Genomic DNA, 16,801 nt, shown 5'->3' with positions numbered 1-16,801 from the left:
TTTCCCAAAGAGGTTAATAAATAGCAATTTTATTTTCATTTCTCTAGAAAGTCTTAATAAAATTAAAGAACTCCAAACTTGGTTTACTTATAAATCACTCTCAAAGCAATTTTTGTATACAGTTGTATACACAACACACACACATATATTCATTATATATTATCATATATAATCATTCTGCAGATACAAATAAACAATATCAGTCAGATTGGTTTAGCTCTACTGTTTGATCTCACCTATTTATGGATTATAGATTAGATAGAGAAATATGTCAACAGAAGACGAAAGAAATTAGAAAGAAAGAAAGATGATAGATCCAGATAGACAAAAGACAAAAACAATATACAGATCATAATTGGGGCAGATTGATTTTAAATCACACACTAAACACAAAATGAAAGTCATCAGAGGACATTTAGTCCCAATGGTGCAGTATCTATAACCTTCCAGACTTTATTTCAGTGTAAATTAAAGCAAGAGGACAAAAATGTAACTCAGTTTCGGTTATCCTAGCCATTTAAAACAAAGAAGTAAATATTACATTTACAGGATGCTGATCTACATTTCCTACTTCCACAAATTTGTAAATACTGAAACTTCTACCCCCAGAATATGAATATTCACCAGCAAATGGATGGATTAAATTGTTATGCAAAAGACATTGTCTCTCTGGTGCATTGCAATTCCCTTTGCCTCACTCTGGTGAGCAAGGCTCCTCCCGCAGATGGTTTTGTAAGATAGACAGTGTTCTTTAGCAGCATTTCCAACAACTGCTAATGCTGAGTTCTAATGTATGCCGTGAAAGGGGAAAATCCTCTTTCTAAGCCCATATATAATTTATTAGCTTATTCATTTGACTGCAAACGCTTGAGAAAAATCTGCTTTTTTTTTCAACAAGCTTAAACATTTTGGAAAGGGCCAAGGACATAAAGAAAATTTTAAAAAGGAGAAGAGAAAGAAAAAGAAAGGAAAGAAAGAAAAGAAAGGAAAGAAAGAAAAAGAAAGAAAGAAAGAAAGAAAGAAAGAAAGAAAGAAAGAAAGAAAGAAAGAGAAAGAAAAAAGTGTATGCTAAATGTAAATAGAAAGAGCCAGGGGAGGCTTCTGGACTAACATTTGATCTGCAATATCTTGGCGGGTAATTCGAGATTGATTAAATACTGAACGAGGCTTGATTGGTGTAGAGGTTCAATCATAATCATAATTCGGAGACGGAACCTAAGAGAGAGGAAGATTCCCCATGAGAACCTCGAATCTGAAGAAGGCGAAAACCAGATCCACAGAAAAGGCATTTGGAGAATTCTCCTGCGCTATTTATCTTCTCACCCTGCCATACTTAGAGGAGGAGCGCCCATAAGGTAAAAATAGTGCCCCTTCATGTTTCCACCAGGAAGCGTGAATCCAGATAGAGAGTTGTGTTTTGTGGCTGTCTCCCCCGTGGCATCCCGACCCCCCACCAGGAGAGGACACTGTTCCCTGGTGGGCAGACTTATAGCTCAGACGCAGGCTGCTATTTTCAGAGAATTTGGAGTTATGAAAAATGAAGGAAGTTATGAGAAATGAAGGAAGTATGAACATGCATCTAAAAGACACCATTCATTATTTGCTCTTAAACATATTCAGAATTTTCCTACCTTACTTAGGAAGGGGAAAAAAAAAACACATAGGATGAGAACAAGCATAACAGGTTAAGAAAAGTCTATGATTCTGACATGCTTGGCAATAGGCTTGCAAGGCTTTCGATTTAGTTCATAAGATTTGCTAAGCAGATTAGTGTTCAAGAGTCCTTATTTTGAAAATGGAAAAAAAAAGTAATCTGGAATGTGAATAGATCATAAAAATTCTCTTGTCTGCATACAGTTCAATATTCAGATTTTGCCCGAACTGCAAAATCAACATTACCTTGTTTTTCCTATTCCAAAATTTTGCACAGATGTCTGTACTTTAATAACTGGAGGGGTGAGAGTGGGGGAGGAATCCTAGGAGGAATCACACAGATTCATGGAAAAGCCCCAGGGTTATCAGCATCTGGGATGTCACCCTAAGCACGACACACCAGACCTCAAGGCCCTTTGGTGATTTTCCAGCCTTCCATCTCCTAACTGACACAAGCTCCTCCCACCAGGCGGGCAGACACCACTGGTTTTCCCCTCTTTGACTCTTGGTTGTTGCTACTTCTGGTCCCCTCCTGGAATTTTTCTCTTGCCCCACCCCCACTTCTGCCAAACTATTTCCTTTCCTTCCAGCCAAGAGTTCATGTCCTCCCCTTTCCCAGTGTGTTTCTCTCTGCTCTTCAATTCGTCCCTTCAAGGAGCCCCACCCCAGCTCTTACAGACACTCCTTATGGCCTATGTTTGTAGGATGTCAGAGGGAAGCCATCACCTTAGGACAAAATAATACCCAAATTTCTAATTAGATATTCAAGGTACACCTCCACTTGGTGGAGATGTATACTTGGTGTATATTAGCCCTTCCTTTCATGCCTTCCCTTCCTCAAGCACATGGACTCACTATTTCTTCTCTGCCCCTGAACTTCCCTGCCTTGAAAATTTTGTGCTTATTGTTCCCCTCATCTTCAATACACTTCCCTCCACCTTCAGTGTGTCTCTCTGATCTCTCTGGATAGGAAGGGTCTCTCCTTCCAATCCTTAATCTGTAAACTTGCTCTTGGGTGTGCAGTTGTGTACCCACAGTTGTGTAGATTATGATTCATTAGATTATGAGGCACATGAGGCCAGAATCCCTAGAAGGTTTTTCTTGCATCTCTCCCAGAGTTTAGACAGATTGTGATAGATATAGAGATAGTATAATGATAGAAGGAGCAAGCCTAGAAACTTCCATTTTAGAACAGGACCACATACATTTTTTTTTTTTTTTAAGTTCCATCTGAAGAGATAGGGAAGGAATAGAAGAGACACAACTTCAGAAATCAAAGGGAATGGGAAAGGTACAGTGTGTAAGATATTTCAACCATTGGAGGATGAGAATTGAATGCAGAAGTAGAAGAATCTTTAAAAGTGGAGACACCTAGACCATGGCAGTCTGCAGGAAGAGATTCCATGAGGAGTAAGCCAGTTTATCCTACAGAACCCTAGAAAGGCTCAGAACATGGATGCCTGTCTGATGAAGGTATGTGAAGCATGGGATTTACAGAGGATCCATTTACAGAGGATTTACATGCTTACATAGATCCCTGGCCCCAACTTCCACCTACCGACATAAAACTCCTACATGCTTCTTCAGAAGAACAGGTGTCTCACAACCTAAGCAGAACATTGGAAAGTTCTTCTTTGCAGACATGTAAAGGATCCAGAAAAATAACTCAAGAAACTCATATAGGTCTCTCTAGTGAAAACACCAGCTAGCCATCCAATCCCCCAGTGGTGTGACCTACCAGGCAAAAAAGGTTTACTCATGCCCACAGGGCTTATAATTAGCTTTCTGACAGTGTGTGTTTAATACAAGAGGATAAGCAAGGATCCCCAGGTTTAAGCAAAGTTTCCAACATAAGACAGAGAAATGGAAACAAATAAAAGAGGGGAATAAACCCAAAGGAAAGAGACAATGCAGGAAGCAGAAGAGAACTTTATTTTTTTTTAAAGCACCATTTGAATTTAAAACCATGTGTCTATATGCTGCTTTGATAAAATGTCAATATAAAAATAGAGTTCATTTTGGGGTCTATAACAAATATGGGTTTTGAAATATGATTCCCATGCTTAAAATCTATGTGTGATATTAAAAAGAAATCAAATCTCTCTGCCCTGAGTTTTTGCATCTATAAAATTACTGTGGTAATATACTAACTCATAGGATTGTTTTGAGGATGAAAAGGAGCATTGCAACATGGTGTGTATATTCTGTGCTAAATAAATGATAGCCATCTAGGGAAGTTTTGAATACCAGTAGTTTTTGCCCTGTTTTGGAGCGACAGACCCCTCAGAGAACTTGATAACATTTCTGTGTCCTCTCACTAGAAAAGCAAATACACATATGTACACAGACAAGGGTTTACACATAACTTCAAAGGAATCTCAGACTCTCTGAAGCCCTAACAAGAACTCCCCAGGTTAAATAGCTGATCTAAAGAAAGAAGTCCTTAAGGGCAAGGATGTTCCTTTTCATTTCCTTTAAATCAACTGCAATGTTCAGCGAAAGAGGCAACTCAGTGAACAGGGTAGGAACTATATCTTATTTGCCTGTGCCAAATGGAGACCACTTGGCACAAATAACAGAAGAGTTCATTGGCGAGAGGAGATCCAACCTTAACTCCCAACGCCTACCATTCCATTTGGTCTGTGAAAGGAAGATGGCTGATCCAATGAGCTTGTGCTAACCTCATGCCTGATGATACCTATAATTTTCTATAGCTCCAGGGTTTAGATTACGGACTCCTAATGGGTTCCTGCAGAGATAGAACCTGAGAAGACATTGTTTTCTCCTACGGAAAGACTCATGGCTCTCCTAGAAATGCTGAGCAGCCTTTTCTTAGAAAGGACTGACTGTCTCCATGTAATCTATTACTGAGCAACCAAGCACTCACTAAGAATTTATGCAATGGGGTTGAATAAAAAGATACAGAACTTGTAGTTGGATTGACCTGGTTTGGGATCCTGGTTCCATTATTTCTAAACTGCATGACCTTGGGCAACTTACTCAGCCTCTCTGAACTTGTTCTTCTATCTGAAGCTCAAAGAATGTGAGGAAAGACTATACTTTCCTTAGGATTATAGGAATTACAGTGAGGGAGCTGGTTTAGCTGGGGTAGAGTGAGGGGGAGTGAAAGAGAGAGAAACTCAGAGAGCCAGGTCATCTGGATCTCACAGGGCAGCACAACGATTTTATATTTTCTTTTGAGGAATGTAAGAAGTCGTTGTAGGGTACCGAAGAAAATAGAGACATTACATTTCAAAAGCTTACTTTGGCTTTTGTGTGGAAAAGACTGTGGGCACAAAAGCAGAAGTTCCATTAGTGGCCACTACAATAATCCTGGAACCAAAGATGGTGGCCTAGACAAGGTCAGCGAGGGTAACTGTGCTTATGATAAGAAGAGTCTGACTCAGGATATCTAACACTTAGGATAGCTTACATGCTCTAAAATTAAAGAAATAACAGAAGAATCCAAGTAGCTGAGGACAATTTCATAAAAGAATGTGGCTTCCACTATGAAGAATGTGACAGAGGAAAGATGCTAGTTGTTCCCTTCTTTCTCAATAATTGGACACCCTAGATTTTAGCTGAACACAATGGCCCAGAGGGGAAAAAAAAAAATGGTCTATATATTCCAGTCTCCCCAGCAATGAAGTGAGACCATGTGACCACGTCCTAGCCTATGAGATGTCAGTTAAAGTAGTGTATATATCTACCAGGAGATGCCATTAAGGGAAGGGAGTGCTACCTTCCCATCTTTCTTCTTTTCTACATGCTAATAATACAGGCATGACCAGAGCTGGGGCAGCCATCTCAGACTTAAGTGCAAGCACTCAAGAAAGAAGACTTCGTCCTCACTGATCTTGATGCATCCTCACTAGTCCTGGATCGCCAGCATCGTGTGAACGATAACTCAACTTACAACTGTTAGAAACACTATGATTTGGGAAATCAAGTCACTCAAAAATGGAGCCAAATCCTAACTGAATCAAAGAACAATAGTTTCTAAGATATAAGATTCCTTAAAGAAAATGTTTTGGTTATTTGCCAAGCCCATGGACACTAACTCCACTTCTACAGTAGAACTTCAAAACTCATAGTGAAACAAAATTACACACCCTAGGTCTTGGAACTTGATTAAAATAGAGATCAGTTGCTGATTTTGAATTTTTGAGCAGCAATTTGACAGTCTAACTACAATTTTCTGAGAAAGGCTATTGCCCAGATTAGGATCATCAGACTCACAGGAACTCTCTAGGTGCTACCATTACTGTTGACAAATGGAGACATAAATGACATTGGAGTTGAATGGTGATGAAATTTTGAGAACCTCTCACAGTCCTCGAGACCAAATTGCAGGACTATCTGAACAATTTGAAGAAAAAAAAAAACAAACTGTAAGTTGAAGGACTCAGGAAAACTTAGTATGTACCCAGTGCCTACCACACAATTCCACAACTTAATTTGAATATTCTTTTTTTTAAGAGTTTATTTATTTGACAGACAGAGATTACAAGTGGGCAGAGAAGCAGGCAGAGAGAGGAGGAAGCAGGCTCCCTGCTGAGCAGAGAGCCCCATGCAGGGCTCGATCCCAGGACCCTGAGATCATGACCTGAGCCAAAGGCAGAGGCTTTAACCCACTGAGCCACCCAGGCGCCCCTTAATTTGAATAGTCTTAGTTGACTCCTAAAGAAAGTGAAACAGTGATAAAATCAGATAAACCTCTGACTGAGGCTTAAAAATAATTATTGCATGAGTGAGTATACTTTGCAAGAGATCATAAACCTAAGTATTTGGCCTATAATGTATCTTGGAAAAAAGTGAACGAAATCTCAAACTTTCATAACCAGAATTTCCAGATTCAGGAAAAAAAAAAAAAAAGGGAAGAAAAAAAGAGAGAAGGAAGGAAGGGAGGGAGGGAGAAAAAAAAAGTCATAAATCAGATCTGGCACGACTGAGCCATCATACCTCCCTGACATAGTTTAACTAAAGTGGAGTAAGGGCTCTTCCCTTTACACTTGGCATAAGTCCTGCCATTTGTGACAGAATTCCATCAGCTCACTATTGTCTTAACCCCTGTAGGCATGTGACCCCTATAGGCACTAGCTTTAGGAGGTAAGATCCATGAAGAATGGGAAGAATTGCTCTTATCCACAACCTATTTTTAGTATCTACACAGTGACTGCCACATAGAATTATTGGTTAAAAGAACAAATGAATTTGCTGTGCCTACATTTCGGAAGAGAAGTTGAAATTCAGAGAGGCTAAGTAACCTGCCTAAAATCTCAGAGCTGGTAGATGGAATTCAAACACTAGACCTCTTGACTTCAATTGCTTGTTGCCTGTTTCACAAAGACAATAAAGGAAAATTAATTTCAGATACCTCTTATATTGTAGAATATAGGTGCTGATTTTTTTTTAATTGAAGCCATATTTAAGTACCAGGAGATGTTTGGATCTCAAGTTCACAATCTGAATTTAGAAAAATGTATATGCCTATGTAACCACCATGCTTATCAAAATGGGAACATTTCTATTGCCCTAAAAAATCTTCTTAGGCTCCTTGCCAGTCAATCCTACCACCACCCCTAGAAATAGCCAAAGTTCTGGTCCTTTCCCTGTTCATACAGATGGAATTATCACTAGATACTTTTTTGTTCTGGCTTCTTTCCTATAACATAGTATTTTGAGATTCTTCCCTGTTATTGCATATATCAGTGCTTGATACCTTTTTATTGTTGAGTAGTGTTTCATGGTACGGACAAACCCAAGTTACTCATCCATTTCCCTGCTGTGGTCTCTGGCCATGATATTTAAATGTGGCTACCAATATTTGTGTACAAGCCCTTCTGGTGACATAAGTTTTCATTTCTTTTGGGTAAATAGCTTGCTAAGGATGAAATCACTGAGTCATAGGTTCACTTTATGAGGCACTGCCAAAAGGTATTCCAAGGTGGTTGTACCATTTTATACTCCTAATACCAATATCTGAGCGGTCTAATTACTCTCTATCTCCATCAGTGTGTGATGTTTTCAGTCTCTATGATTTCAGCCATTTTGTACATGTGGTGTTTTGCTCTAAGGTGACTCAAAAAATAAACCGAATTTTCAGAGGTAAGATTTTCCTCCCAGCTTCACTAGATAGCTGACTTCCTCAATTTCACACTTATGTTAGTTGCACACAGCAATGTGTTGGTAAACATTTAAAAAGGGGAACTCTGAAAGTGGTGGGCTGGAGAGCCCTGGCATACAGTGTTGGCTGATTTCTGAGGTGTAAATATACCCACTGAGGACAATTTTAAGTTCCCAACACTAAACACAGAATTGGGAAGAAATGTGCACCCTGGGCTCTTGTGATCCTCTGCAACATGTTACTGTCCAGTACTTTACAGTGAGATTCAATTAATAGAAAAGTATCTGCATTTTCTAGTGATAATGACTATGAATAAGCATGCCATGGTGTGAACCAAGGTCACGAACAAAGGAGAGGAGGTTTTCCATTCCACTACTGGCTATAGTCACAACACAAGAAGAAACTCAAATTACTGAACTTAAGGGACTCCAATTTAAACCTCATGTGCACTGATTGGAAAGTTTGGCTGGAAAGATGAACCTGGATAGTGAAGAACCTACTGGACTCTGAGGATGGCTGAGTCTGAAATCACATGCACACTGTAGTTTCTATCAGGTGCCATGGAAGTCCACAGGTCCATTTTCCAGCTTTGCAAATTTATCTCCTCTACCTAGTGGACATCAAAGCCTCTCAAACGTGGGCTTTATCTTGCCTAGCCATTGGTATTTTCTGTTGATGTCTGCTATATACTGGCCTCTCTCGTGGCTCAGACAGAAGCCAAGTCTTCTTTCTATCAGACTTCTTCCGTTTCCAACATTGCTCTTCTTTTTTTTTTTAAAGATTTTATTTATTTATTTAACACAGAGAGAGAGAGAGAGAGAGTAAGAGAGGGAACACAAGCAAGGGGAGTGGGAGAGGGAGAAGCAGGCTTCTGGCTGAGCAGGGAGCCCGATGTGGGACTCAATCCCAGGACCCTGGGATCATGACCTGAGCCGAAGGCAGATGCTTAACGACTGAGCCACCCAGGCGCCCCAGCATTGTTCTTCTTTGCTTTGCCATTTTCTCATCCAAATCAATCATGCCTCCCATTTGTTGAATTCCATCGAGGTACCATCATTATGCTCAGAATTTTACGTACATGGCATCATTTAATGTTTAGAATAGTATCCCCATTTTAAAGATGAGATCACTAAGGCTCATAAAATTTAAATCATCACACACTAAAAGCTGCTCTTAACTTAGCTCATTTAATAACCAAACTGAGATTTTGAACATAACTCTTTTCTTACAACCAAAGCCCAAAAGCTTCCTATTTTATAGGCAGGCCCAATTAAAAGCCCTAGAACTCATTGAAGACCTTCCTGAATTATTAGCCCTTAGGGCAGATCAATCTTTTGCACGCGCAGAGCTGCTAGACCACATTACCTATCTGACACAATTTCATGCCTCATCTTTCGTGTCCCACATCATGCTACTCCAGGCCTGTGTCAATCCTGGTTTATGGAATTATTCAGTTCATTGCCAAAATCCTTGCCATTTACTGCTTGTATGGCCTTAGACAACATAACTAACCTCAGAAATTTGGAATGATAATACCTACCTTGAAGAACTATCCAATAGATTTAACAAAACAGCCTGTGTGAAGCATCAAGTCCCATACTGGGTGTGTGGAAGGTGCTAAATAAATGGGATACTCACTATTATTATTTAGGTCAGAGCCTGTAGTTTACTGTTACAGTAATGGCCCCCAATAAATGATATTTCCTACACCCATGCCTTGGCATCACCTCTTCCACATTGACTCTGGGCTTGGCTTTGGTCCACGGAATATTAGTAAATGGGAAGAAATTAGAGACTTGAAAGTCACTTGCACACTGGGATTACTTTCTTGGAATGTTCCCTCCTCATGAAAAAGCCTGGGCTAGCGTGCTGGAGACATGTGCTGTAGCCTAGCCCAATACCCAACACCAACTTGTACATGTACATGGGGCTATCTTCAACCATCCAGCCACAGGAGAGCTGCCAGAAGACTGCAATCACATGAGAGATTCCAAGGGAGACCAACAGAAGACCACCCAGGCCAGTGCAGCCAAAGTTGTTAAAGCACAGGATTTTAAATGAAAAAAAAAAAAAAAAAAAAAATACCAGCTGTTTCAAGCCACTAAACATAGGAGCAGTGTGTTGGACAGAAATGTGTCCTTCATATTTGAACTTTCCAGCACTTAGCACTCTAGCTCATACATGGAAGGCATCTGAAGCACATTCAATGAGTTCTGTAAAGGAGAAACTTGTGCACTTAACTGAGATCTCTCAAGGCAAAAGCTAGGCTTTGTGCTTCCATGGCATCTCACATAGCTCAAACTAGAAAAGGCGCAAAATCAGGTTTTCCTCAGTAAAAGAAGTTTGACTCCATTTGCATTTAAAGAAAATCAAAGCTCTGTTTATATGAACAACTAAGACTTTTCAGCATCTTCTTGAGCAATGACCTCTCTCACAACCTGGACTTTTTCTGACATAGTTGTGTATGAACCAGACTTTTCATTGAAAGGCACATTCCAGCCCTGAAGGTGGAAGAAGCTGACCTTCTCCCTAATTAGGGGAAATTAGAAAGGGAGATCAGTGAGCAACAGATGCAGAGAATCACACTAACCTGCCTTTCCTTCTTCCAGGCCCCCTACCGCAAATCCCTTGGTATATGACCACGAGGGCACTTTTCACCATAGCTGTATTGACATTTCTGTGGCTCCACATCTGGAAAAGCAACTTTTAAAGTTGATTTCACAAGCACACTTGTGGCTCCCTTTTGGCCTTTAACAACACAAGATACATGACTGTGAAACCTACGGCTAAGAGCTTTTGCGCCAAGATTTAGGAAGTGCTATTAGGATGTGAGCGTACTTCTTCTTGGTGAGTATTTATTTACAGAAGGACACCCAGAGTGGACTGTCACCCTTCAGAGAACACCCTGGGGGAAGCACGTTGCTGCAGAGCTCTGAATACACACTGAGGTCACAAACTCTTGCTCAACCATTTCTCTTCCAGGCAAAGCAGGCAACTTCCAGTGTGAGGCTAAGGACATTAACCCATCTTCTGTTAATGCTAATAAATGATTCAGCCTTCTGTGCAAAAGCAAAGGCATAGTTCTGGGCATCTTGGAAGAGCTTACTCTAAATGTCTGATGGGCCTAGAGCCAAATCAGTGACTCTGCCTCAGAACCTTCCAATTGTCTTCATTTGTTACGTTTCCTTCCCTGGGACCGAGGAGGAATTGCAACTGTGTTTGTTTTCAGGAGAAAAGAGCAGCTTCCCCAGATGTCGGGGAAGGCAGGACTGCAAATAACAGCAATGGGAGAGGAAGGGAAGAGAGAGCAGAACTAACCATTTTCTGAACTTCTTGTGTTTCAGGTGTTCAATATACATGCTTATGTTTAGGCCTAACCGTCACCCAGCTTGGAGGGAGTTCTTTTCATTTTACGTAAGAGGACACTGAGGTTAAATAATCTTCCCAAATTGATTAACATGTAACAATTTAAGTTATTTTCCCACTTAAGGAATTTGCCATGATTCATTGGGGTGGATGTGGGTGGCTAATTAATGGTAGAACAGATATTTAAAACTAATCCAGTCTATGTTCTTTATAAGAAATTTTAAACTGAAAAAAAAAAAATACCATTATTACGAGGTGCCTATGTGCCAGGCACCGTGCCGTGAGCTTCATGTCTGTTTTCTTATTTAAACTATGAGGAAATTATTACCCTTGATTTGCAGATGAGGAAATGTCTCTGGCTGAAGCTGGCCCTTTGTGAACAGGCCCATTAATAGTGTACACACACACACACACACATACACGCTTTGGGGCATTTTGAAAGAGGCCAACATTTTCATGGAGCTCACTAAGTCTTTGGATTGAAAGAGACTTCTAAATCCTTGTGTGCTAGTAATAAATACCTTCTGTTTCTATCGCCTTCTTTAGTTTATAAACCACTTGCAGAATCATCATCTTGTTTTGTCCTTACAACAACCCTATCCAGAATGAAATGTAATCACTTTACAGATGAGGAGCTAAGTATGTAAGAAATTGAGGAACTATTCCAAATCCATCAGCCAATAGGCAAAGTCAGGCACTGAGCCCAGTGGGTCCTCCACATCAGTGGTAAACTTGATAGAGACATGACTTTCAGTGGCAATGTAACCTAGGTTTCTACATTACTATTATCATAGCTACGTAAACTATATATACACATCTCCCATTATCTCTGAATGAACCAGATTACAAATAGATGTGAAAATGCATGCCACTATTTTCTATCTTATCTTGCCCAGCTCCTAAACATTTATCTGGGAAAGCTTTAAGAGAAGAAAGCTCACAGAGGGTCAACACTGGGGAGAGAAAGGAGGGAACGAGGGAAAGCCATGGCTACCATGGGGATTTAGCAGCACATCAACAATGTGAGGGCTTTGGGGGATTGTGTGAGTGATAGAACAGTTCAGTGGTTAGACCATGACCCCTGACCCTGAATGACACATTTGGCATCTTTCAGTCTCAGACCAAGATACCTGACTCACAAAGATAATCAAATGTATTACAGAAGTTGGCACAGTATGAGTAATAAGCACAGACTACTCAAAAAACAAGAGCCCTTGATATGACAAAGCACTCATCCATCATCTTGTCTAAGAATGGATAAAGAGATGTCCTTCTCTTCAACATGAAGCAACTGGGGTGATGCCCCATTCTCAGCTCGTAGCTCCTTGGTTCCAACCCAAGGAGACCCTTCGAGGAAGCAACTGCTGCCAGTAACAGCCTCGATTAAGAGTATCCAAGGGAGCTTGCTTGGTTACTGCAGTGTCCCACCGTTTCTGCATGCACACCCAAACCCAGGTTCCACGAGATAGACTGCATCTCATGCAAACTCATAACCTGTGAAATTGTGTTTTGATTGGGTACACCACATATGCCTAGCCTTATCTACCCAAGTCCCGAAGGAAAATTATAGAATGCCATTTTTTTTCCTTAGCCCCCGTAGAAAAAGATTCAGTTATTACATTTTTTAAAATTCAGGGCAGGCATAACCATAGCTAGCCTTGACATTTCTGAACAGAGCTGAATTTCCAGGGAAAGCATAGCTAACACAACCAGTATACCAAGGTCTATTTCAGAACATAGAAAATGTGAGTGGATTCACAATATTCCAGAAAAAATCAATATTTTCCCTTAAATATCTGAAGCAGATGAACCAAATATTTAAATTAGATGATGACATGATTTATTCAAATTCTCCCACCTGGTGAAACAACTTTTTCAATGGCATTATACATCATGTGTGCACCTACTTAACAGGTGTTTGATAATCCTTAAGAAGATGTTGCATGTGAATAAGATTCTAATTCTCACATAGTTAACTTTGAATGAGAACATTACTTCCCATCTTGAAAGCAAACAACACACAGAAAAATACTAGACTGTGTTGTATGGTATGTATTCAAACCCAGATTTAACCCGGCCTTTTCCCCCACCTTTACCCTTCTTTAAGACAGGATGGAGCATGTAAAAAATGGTTTGTTAACTCGGAAGCCCTACACAAATATCAGTTGTTGTGCTAGAAAATAAACTTTACATTTATCTGAGAATCAAACAACTATGAAAACTCCAGAGTTGGGAGGAAACCAGGAGGTCACAAAGTCCAACCTCCCGTTTTCAAGTGGGCCCCCACAAATGAAAACCAGATGACATTTTCAACAGACCACTTTCAAATTAAATGTCAACTGCATACGATGCAGCCTAAAACATCATAAACTCTTAGAACACAAAGCTCTTCCCCATTTTCTCCAGGAGGCCATCAAGGCCCACGTGGAATTCATATATTCATTCTAGAAGTCTATAAAGGCGTATTGCTGGGTACCTCGTGGGGAACTCATCTATTTTCACGGCTTTGGTGAGCACATTTTAAGGTTATAATCCTTCCACATGCTTTCAAGAGTCACCTTTGTAATTCTACCCACATATTATATTTGACTCATAGTCAACAGATATAAAGCATAATAAAGCAACCTAAGCCTGGAATCCCAATTGCTGGTTGGGAATTTAAAACTTTGGCTGCCAAATACCTCCAAAGTGCAGATGATAGTGGTTTCCTGACCTTGAAGGAGCTCGTTCAATGAAAGAAAAAAGTCAAGAAAATCATACAACGGGTGGAGCAGAATGTCAGACAGAAAAAGGGAGAAAGAGCAAAGAGGTGCTGACCCAGCAGCAGAAACTAATTTTCAAAACAGACTTTAATCAGTATAATTCTTCATCAATTTAAAAAAATTTCACATTCTGAGCTGTTATTTAAAATGTATAAACCAACTAACTTACATTTGTATACTTTAACAAAAACATGCTTAATTTTTTAGTATACACATTTATTAAGCCACTCAAAAATATTTTGAATACACACCATGACTGACATTTGAATGGAAATTTAAAATTTACAAAAGACACCCATAAAAATCATCATGTGTGGTATTTTCCATTGCCTTTACGTAGTAGATATTAGCAAGACCTCCAACTTACCAACAAGACTTAAGAGCTTGAGCTCTGGGGACCATGGCTTGGATTTGAATTTTTTTTTAAGATTTTATTTCTTTATTTGACAGAGAGAAATCACAAGTAGGCAGAGAGAGAGAGAGGAGGAAGCAGGCTCCCCGCCAAGCAGAGAGCCCGATGCAGAACTCGATCCCAAGACCCTGAGAACATGACCTGAGCCAAAGGCAGAGGCTTAACCCACTGAGTCACCCAGGCGCCCCTGGATTTGAATTTTTAAAACTCAACCAATTTATCTCTTTGAAGGAGCAACTGCACATAGTTGAGAGGTCAGTTTGGGGGACTAGAGATTCCAGTTGGAACTCCAGCTCTATCCCTGTCAGGGCCCAGGTTCCTCACCTGTAACATCGGGCTATGATAAAAATTAAATTAGCGTTGTATGTAAAGCTCATGAAGCCTTGTAGAGTTAGTTTACTGGAAAGGAATACTGTTATCATTATACTAAAACAAAAAGGGAACACTGCGAATGAAAAAGAGAAGTCCACCATAATCTCATCACACAACAATATTTTTTTGCTGCATTTTTCCTTTCCTCATTGTTAGCATAATTGTCATCATCCAGTATATACAAATCTGTGCTCTATTGTGTTTACTTAATATAGCATAAACACTTTTCTCACAAACACCATGTTTAATATCTACATTCAGAAAATTTATTATAAGTAATCATCTCCTTAGTTTTTAAACAGTGAGGTTGCTTCCAATTTCAGTGTTAAGAATAATGCTGCAATAAACATCTTCGTGAATATAGCACTCTCCACATACAAGATAATTTTCCAAGAATGCATTTTTTGTATATATGGTTCTTTTTTTTTTTTTTAAAGATTTTATTTATTTGTCAGAGAGAGGGAGAGCATACAAGCAGGCAGAGTGGCAGGCAGAGGCAGAGAGAGAGAAGCAGGCTCCCGGCTGAGCAAGGAGCCCAATGTGGGACTCGATCCCAGGACCCTAGGATCATGACCTGAGCTGAAGGCAGCAGCTTAACCCACTGAACCACCCAGGCGTCCCTATATATATGGTTCTTAAGGGCCATGTTTTTCTTCTTTATTATTAAGTTCCTGAGACTAGTAGAAAGTCTGGTTCAAGAAATATTTGGTGAATAAATGAATGAGTGAATGAATGAATCACTTCAACAGATTCTTATATGCTAATTATTGGATGAAATTGTTTATCTTGAACATTAAAATGTAAATGTCAAGTGGTAAAAAATACAGGATACTCTTATTCTATACATTATTGAAGCTATCAAATGATATAAGAATGGGGACACATTATTTGTTAATATTTTATTTCTTTGAAAACCAAGGTGTGCTTTTCCTCTTAGAAGCAATTAATGGGGGGGGCGCCTGGGTGGCTCAGTGGGTTAAAACCTCTGCCTTTCGCTCAGGTCATGATCCCAGGGTCCGGGATCGAGCCCCGCATCGGGCTCCTTGGCGGGGAGCCTGCTTCCTCCTCTCTCTCTCTCTGCCTGCCTCTCTACTTGTGATCTCTATCTGTCAAATAAATAAATAAAATCTTAAAAAAAAAAAAGAAGCAATTAATGGGGGGCGCCTGGGTGGCTCAGTGGGTTAAAGCCTCTGCCTTTGGCTCAGGTCATGATCTCAGGGTCCTGGGATCGAGCCCCGCATTGGGCTCTCTGCTCTGCAGAGCGCCTGCTTCCTTCTCTCTCTGCCTGCCTCTCTGCCTAGTTGTGATTTCTCTCTGTCAAATAAATAAAATATTAAAAAAAAAAGAAAGGCAATTAATGGTGGGTCAGCAAGCAGGTGCAGAGATTAAAACTAAATCCCTCAGTCCTCTCCCTTTTTTGGGTGTCTCATTTCAAATTCCTTGGCCAATGATATCCTTTCACTAAAAAGACATCCTTTCAATCAAGCTTTATTTACATTTCTGCAGTTCTACATCTGGAAAAGGGACTTTTAAACTTTATTTCACAAGAACTCTTTGGCTCCCTCAAGGCCCTTTAAATAGTAAAGATATTAAAGATTTGTCTTTTATTTTTCTTGTATTTTTTTTTCTAATTCTGCTTTTATGATGTAATTGGAATATGTCCTTGAGGCACAGAAGTTTTTAATTTTTAAGGAATCAAATAATTGACTCTTTGCATTCAAGAAAATATTCCCCATGCTTTTTCTCACCTTGAATCTTTTTCTCAAAGGCTTCTGAAAAGAGTGGTTCAAAGTGCTACTTGCCCGATCTCGTTGCCCAGCTTCTTCACATTAGCACATTCTTCAGAGCCCCTGAAAACATCACTCTTCCCTGACCTCCACAGCCTAATGTTTTCTTCCACCTACATTTGTTTGATTTCAGGCTTGATACTGTAGTAAACGTTCAAAGCAAATGGAATGTGGTCTGCGGTTAAAAGGTACAAGAGGGAAAACTGTATCATGTCCTGTTTCTGCTAATGGTAGTTCAGGAGTAAACATCCATAAGCAGATGCCATGAAATCCACCGCCCACCGGGAGGAGAGTTCACTCTGGCTCTTCGAGAGTCAATACA

General features: G+C 39.9%; 1 protein-coding gene across 10 annotated transcripts in view; it reads right to left on the bottom strand.

Moving 5' to 3' along the window:
- LDB2 (LIM domain binding 2) overlaps positions 1-16,801 on the bottom strand; it is a 375,542-nt gene that overhangs the window by 309,542 nt on the left and 49,199 nt on the right. The gene's annotated exons all lie outside the window — the stretch shown is intronic.

Source organism: Meles meles, chromosome 2 (genome assembly GCF_922984935.1).
Source record: "Meles meles chromosome 2, mMelMel3.1 paternal haplotype, whole genome shotgun sequence".
Classification (NCBI taxonomy): Eukaryota; Metazoa; Chordata; class Mammalia; order Carnivora; family Mustelidae; genus Meles; species Meles meles.
The sequence above is the reverse complement of the archived record's forward strand: the minus strand, read 5'-3'. Positions and strand labels throughout refer to the sequence as shown.